A 7,559-nucleotide genomic window follows, 5' to 3' on the forward strand; every position below is an offset into this window, starting at 1 on the left:
ATGCATCAGAATAGCTATCTTTTTTCGGGTCCTCATTTGCTTGATCATTTTTTTTCTTCTTTCCCTTACCTAAGAAACTCGACGTGAGGTGCTAAAGCAACTAACCCTACAACTCTTCATAAATTTATGATAACTTATGAAAATTTGGTTTTAATTCAAAACTGTCATACAAATGACGTTAAAACAGCTTTAAAAAAATAAATAATGTCAGATAGAAAGTTCAACGTCAAGATTCTAAAATCTTGGAGAATCAGAAATAATTTATTAATTAATTTAAATTTCCTTTTCAAAGGAGATTAAAAAAAACAATAACAATCTGATTCCTTTAACCAGAAAGGAACTCGAAAATTTTTTTTTGGTTGCTTAGCAACGAGAAGCACTATGTTTTCCCACCTTGTTTGATTAATTTGTCTAATTTTATTATACTTTCGATGCACTTTATACTTTTTTGATATATTGACAATTTTGTCATCATGATTTTATAATTAGAAATAAAAAATGTTCAAGATTTACTTAATTTTAATTTTTTTTTATTTTTAATTTCCAAGCTATTTGGAAAGATTTTCTTTTTCAAAATAATCAAATATTTACTTTATTTCGCTTCATTGGTTTATACTCAATATTTTCTTTTCTTCTTCCAAATAATTTTATGCATCGAAAATTACTGAATCATCCAAACCAGGTTTATATTCATATGTTGTTCTTACATGTTTCAATCACAGTTTTTGAATTCAATAAACTTAATTTATTAGGAAAAAATTTATAAAAACTTTTATCCACTAAAAAAAATAATAAATAAATAAATAAATAAATTAATCTTTCAAAAACGGATGTATATTAGAAATTTAGTGTTTTGTATAAAAATCACTTCCAAAATATATTTTTTTGTGGGCATAAACATGTTGTTTGCCACATTTGCAAGTATATTTCGTATATTTTATTTTGCATTCGCTAATTTTACAGACTTTGTAAAATGTTTTACCTTTTAGGCGGTAATTATAAATTAGCTCCCTTCATTAGAAAACAGTTTTTGTAAACTCATTATTAGGCTATTACTAAATCTCACAGTATACGTAATTATCTACAATTGAATTTCAGTATTTTTTATAAACGTTATGTTTTTTAGGACCGCCAAACTTTACATAATCAGGAATATTACAATAATCAAATTTTCTCATAAAATATTTATAAGTTAAAACTCTTTTTAAAGTACACAGAACCTAAACATTTAAATAACATTTCATCCGCTTCAACTAAAAAATATAGTTCAAATTTTCGTTCTTACTTTTTTTAAGAAAGCGATTTTTGATGAGTATCTCTTTCTTTAAAATTGTTTTAAGTTTTTCCTATCATAAGAATATTTTTATTCTTCTGAATCATAACTAATTTTTTAAAATTTATTTAAATATTTTAAGATCAGCTAAATTTCCAGAAATAGATTCACACACACACACATTTATTAGAAAAAAAAGTTATTATCTAAAGACCAAATCTTTCAACTCCCTAAGAAGCTTAAAAGAAACTTTTATAACGCCAATTCTCGGTAAAATCTAACTGCTTCCTAGAATTCTGACGGCACAGTGGTTTAATGTTTTTTTTTTTTTTTCAATCTGATGACGCTTTTGCTAAGGAGTATTGATTAAAATGCGAAGGTATATTTTCTGATGTCTCGTTTAATTCTTTTATTAATATCTCATTATTGAATAAAACTTAGATATTTGTTATGAGCTATAATGAACAAATTAAAGTAACTAAGTCGCAAGAAAGAAACATCTTAATTTAAAAATATTCAATATAAACCAAATACTATTAATTTGTTTATCAGAAGGAAAAATCTAGAAACTAAGTATAATCATATGAGGTTTGCGAAATACGATTTAGACAAATTTAAAATGCTAAAATATATTACTTCACTGACTAAAATTAGACTAAGACTAATCTTTTTCATCTATTCAACTAATAAATTCTCTAGAGTAGCCTAACCATTTTGCTAACAATTTATTGCAATTTGGCTTATTAATTTTTCATTTTTATATGTTTTAGACTAATACTAAATTAGTTCTTTTTCATAATAAGTTGCTTTAATTTGTTCACCGTTTAAATCTTTAATTCTATAAGTTCTTGGATCTGTTTACAAAACTTCAGATACTATAAAAGAAATTTATGTAAACGTTGGATGATAACTTCTCATGAAAATTTCTTTGCATTTTGCAATTCTGACTGTATCACTCACATTGACTGTTTTATTATCTTTCCAACAAATAAAGTTACATATTTTTTTATTATGAAGCAAAAAGTCTTTGTTACTTTTTAAGATCATTGTAATTTTATAATAATACTGACTTATATAAATAATCGGTGCCTTTTCTTTCTTCAACGAATGAAAAATTCGTCAATTGAATGTTGATCTTTTACAATCATCAAATATTACTAACTTCATTTAGGAAATCCTCTTCAATAAAACCATCGAGGTTGTAAGAAAACACAACTTAATTTTTTTTAAATTTTTTTAAATTCTTTAAAAAAATCTTCTTACCATTTTCTTAATATCTTCTAATTCTGAATCTTCAAATTGAGTAGATTTTTGAAGTTATACTTCTTTTCCGACTTCCAACAAGGTTGTGTTAAACGTTTAACGCTAGATTTTCATTGGCCAGGAAATCACGTGGTAGGATCCAGTTTTCCCTCATTCATTTCCATATTGTTTTGGTTCTCACTAGCATAAAAATAATAAAAGTATTGTTTTTCTATAAATATTTTTTTAGTTTGTTTTGATACACATATAATTTAATAGGGTAGTATTTTTTATTTTCAAATTTAGTGGATAACAATTGTAAAAAATGAGTGAAAACAATCCCACGGACAATGTGACGGATTTAAGGTTATGTCAAGGTACGGTTCTTGTGAATATCATTTGATTGTTAGGTTTTCTCTTTTGAAATTACATTATGACGCATTCACATACATTATTAATACAAATACATGAGGTAACCACAAGCATTTCCACTGGTTCAAGAGGTCCACGAGGGAAAAATGCACAATATTACCGTGGTTACAGAGCACGGAAGCGAGTAGAGCAGGAAAAAGAGTCGTTGAATAGAACTAGTGATCCTTCTACGACTGCTGATTCTTCTACAATTAACGTCGCAGGTTGCGAAGTTTAACTTCTTCAGCGCGGAGGGACTCTACGCACTATTTTTCTTATAACGTTTTAGATTTAGATGAGAAAATGTCTTTTGCACATATGAAGAGTCTGTCAAAATTTAAGCAGTCGTAAATCAAATTAACTAATAAATTTGATTATCCTTATTTAGAGGCATCATTTATAATTCATCTAAAATTTTAAATAGGTAATAAAGGTTGCTGATTTAGGTCTTGAAATTCATTAAGCTCATTATAATATCTTGTTGTAATTTAAGGATGCATTTATTTCTTGTAAAACTTATAATTCACTGTTTTGCTTAGAAAATTTACTGCAGCTAAATAATAATCTACTACAAGTTAATAATCATCTACTGGGGGTAAATAATAATCTCAGCTACTCTCTTATTGGTTCATAAAAAGGCACTTTTGTGTTAATACATACTTCAGCAATAAGTTTATAATTTATCTTTTCTATAGTTTTTTATGAGTTCTAGAAGTTATTTAAGAGCTCATTTATAATTACCGCAAAATAATGAACACTAAATACACACACATATATAAAGTTTTTTCGGAAAAAAACTGAAAAACTAATTAAAGAACTTTGGAAGGGGGAAGAATGGAAATTTGGGTTAAATCAAAATTGATTTGTTTATTTCGGCAAAATGATCGTGTTGAAGAAAGGATCATGTTAGCGAAATAATCATGTTGGCAAAATGATAGTGTCGGTGAAATAAACTGTCGGCGAAATGGTCGTGTCGGCAAAGTGATCATGTCAGCGAAGTGATCGTGTTGGGGAAATATGTGAACTACGATGATGTTAGAATTATTAAACTCATCAGGCAATATCCTACTCTTATTTTTTATTCAAAGACAGAGCTCTATTTCATTAAAACATTCTAATAAAAAGCATTGATATTGTATAATATAATCCCAAAGTACTACATCTTGAAATGTTCTTATCATATCCATTGTTAATATTTGGTATCTGTTGTTGTTGTTGTTTCTAATGCGACTTGCCACACGGGCAAGCCTGCTTGGTGAAACCGAGCGAATTTAAGGCAGAGTCTGCGCTTTTTGTTTTTCAGTGGGGCCATCTATGATTAAGAATTCGACTTCTGTCACACCATACGTCACACTTGTTTATAAGGCAGACTTATTCATACATCTTTTCATTCATCTACAGATCGTAATTTTGACCTGAATCAGAGAACAACCGATCTCCAATCAAGTACTCCCTGAGGTATTGATTTGTTATGGTAATATGGAAGACTTTTGCGACTCGACGGATTTAACGTGTATCAGTCACTTTACTACACAGGGAGTCTTCGGCCAGCGGGGTTCGAACCCACGAACTCTCGGACATGGGCCCAGTGGCCTACCGATCAGGCTATCCCGGCCGCGATATTCCACTTTGACTAACTCTGGGGCACTCCAATTGGCACTGTTTGGCGTGCGAATTCTTAACGCGCCAAATCAATGAATCTCACGCTTTCTCGAATCGTACGAGATTAAACTTTAACCGATATTATATATTTTTTTTAATACGAGTGCATGTAGTGTTTGTTTATGTAATGATCGGTGGAACTCGCACGTACAAAAATTTGTTAATTTAAATGAACAATAAAATTACTTAAGATATATGAATTGTTTTTTTCGTGTGTTTTGGTTTCACGTTAATTGTTTCATATAACGCAACTTCTTTTTCAATTCAAGTAACGTAAAAATGGTTCAGTAATTAATTATACAACTATATGTTTGTATTTACATGGCGCAACGCAATTTCATTATATTGACAAATAAACATTTCTACCATTCACGATTTCATCCATAGAATCGTATTTCCGCTTAGAACTAAATGTTGAAACTTTTTTTTAAATTTTCTATGAGAATAATTAATGTCAGGAAGTTTAGCACTGAACAACAATTACCATACCTTTCATAAAAATTATGGTTAATCTATCCATATTTAAATCAGTTGTTGAAAATTATTCTTGGTTTCATCTTTGCAATTTAAAAAATAACTCATCAAAGTAAAACTTAAAGACTTGCTTGCTATAATATGTTGGTTCTCATGTGAAAAACGATGTTTGATAATTTCACAAGAATAGTTACTGATTTCTAAAAATTATTTTTTTTTAAATAGATTTAGTTTTGAAAAAGTATTAGTAAGCAAAATATTTGGCAGTTTCTTGTAAATTTCAGAAATAAGACCTGAATTAATACAAACAATTGTATCTATGCCAATTATTTAAATATTTACATAGTCATATCAATTATAAAAAATAATTAAAATCTAAATAAAAAATGACTTCAAAATGAGTCAAATGCAATCCAATTTACTGTAATGGTAAATAAGGATAAACTAATACATTTAGTAATAATTTTTATTTTAATTTAATTTAAAACATAATGCAGAAAAATAATAAATTATTTCGCTATAATTGCGTTCAGTGTCTTAAATTTTGCCTAGTTTTTATTTTCATTTCATCCAACTTTTTTTTTACCATCAAGAAACAATGGTTCTCCTCGAAAAGAAAACCCAACGATTTTTAGTATAGTCTCACCGTTTTAATATAAAATTATCAACATCTCATTCCAGTAGAAAGTTAATATCCTGTAAACAGTCACTAAACATTTCTTCCTAATTGAATTTGCTTAATAACTGATATTTTCTGATTTGGGCAGTATGGTCCTCATATATTTAATTTTACGTTTATTTAATATATTTAATTTCACGTTTAATTTTGTTTATAGAGAAAAAATTTTAAACAAAACTTGATACACAAATATAATATATTGTTTAATTATATGGTGTAGCATTTAGACAACCACAAAATGTTGAGAGAAATACTATGCTGCAATTAAATGAGTACATTTTATTTTAATGATTATGCACTAAAATTTAAATTAAATGACAATTCTTTTCTTTCATGCACATGCATTTCTTTTAAAAGTGCTTTTTTAATTTTTTTCATTAATTTAGAATATCTTTAATTTTTAATTATTAAACACTTTTGAAATCATTTGTCTTTGATTANTGACAATTCTTTTCTTTCATGCACATGCATTTCTTTTAAAAGTGCTTTTTTAATTTTTTTCATTAATTTAGAATATCTTTAATTTTTAATTATGAAACACTTTTGAAATCATTTGTCTTTGATTATGTTCACGGAAACTACAATTTTATAAAATTTATGAAGTGAAAAAGATATGGTAAATTTGAATTAATAATAATGCAAAAATTATTTTGTATCTGGCGTATTTTGTTTCAAAAATCAAATATATTCGATTTGGTCGAACATTTCGATATCAGTGATGTATTTTGAGCAACAAAATCCATGGGTTGTATTTATGCATAATAAATTTTAAGTGTTTACTAATTATTAAGTATAAAAGCATATTAAAGTAATTAAATTTTAATTATAGATATGAATTTGATAACCATCTGATTTCCTTTTCCGAATGTTATAATAAATATTTATATATTATTGTGGGAAAAAATGTGCAAAAATGGAAAAGGAAATAGCACGGTAAAAAGTTGTTTCTAAGAGGAATATTCTGTTATTATGTTTTTAAAATTTAACAATTATAATAAAGTGGTACTTATAATCCTTTGCAAAACTTACAAATAGAATGCTTTAATTTAAAAAGCTGTTTAAACTATAATCAATGTACAGTATTTTGGCCGAAATAGAATTTATGAGTCGCAATTGGTAACCAAATATTTGCCTGCATCTTTTCTGCATGTATCAGGTATTCTTTGCATCTTTTATCAACACTAAGCTCAAATAGAAGGGAAAATTAAATAAAAATGAATTAAATGTCTTAACTTCATAAAATTTTAGTTCAGCGGAAGAAACCACCATTGTAATGTAATGCAAAAATGTAGTAACCTTATTTAATAGATTACTTTAAATATTTCCAAGTTAAGAAAAATAGCAAAATTAAAAATTCTGGTGAAAATCAGGAGATTAGTGGCGTACGCAGAATTTTTTCAAGGGGGGGGGCTCATAATTTTCAGAAGTTACTAAAAGAAATTCGAGTATGTAATAAAGCTCTATTATTTCCCTAATTTAGACAGCTAGCCAATTTTGACTTTTTATTTAGACAACATGTTTAGTTAAATTTTTTGAGCCATTATAAGCAGATAGAAAGAATTAAATAGGTAATTTTACAAGATTTACATAGCTGAATTGCAGTAAAATCTGGTGCTATAAATAAATAATAAATCATTAAAGAATTATTTTAACAAAATTTAAACTTTGGTTTATTATATTTTAAATGAAACAATTATTAGCACAAGTATCTTGCTGATACATGTTGATAAATGACGATGGTATCTTGTTGATAAATTACAAAAAAAAAAAAAAAAAAAAAAAAAAAAAAAAAAAAAAAAAAAAAAAAAAAAAAAAAAA

This window comes from Parasteatoda tepidariorum, chromosome 7, assembly GCF_043381705.1.
Source record: "Parasteatoda tepidariorum isolate YZ-2023 chromosome 7, CAS_Ptep_4.0, whole genome shotgun sequence".
Taxonomy (NCBI): domain Eukaryota; kingdom Metazoa; phylum Arthropoda; class Arachnida; order Araneae; family Theridiidae; genus Parasteatoda; species Parasteatoda tepidariorum.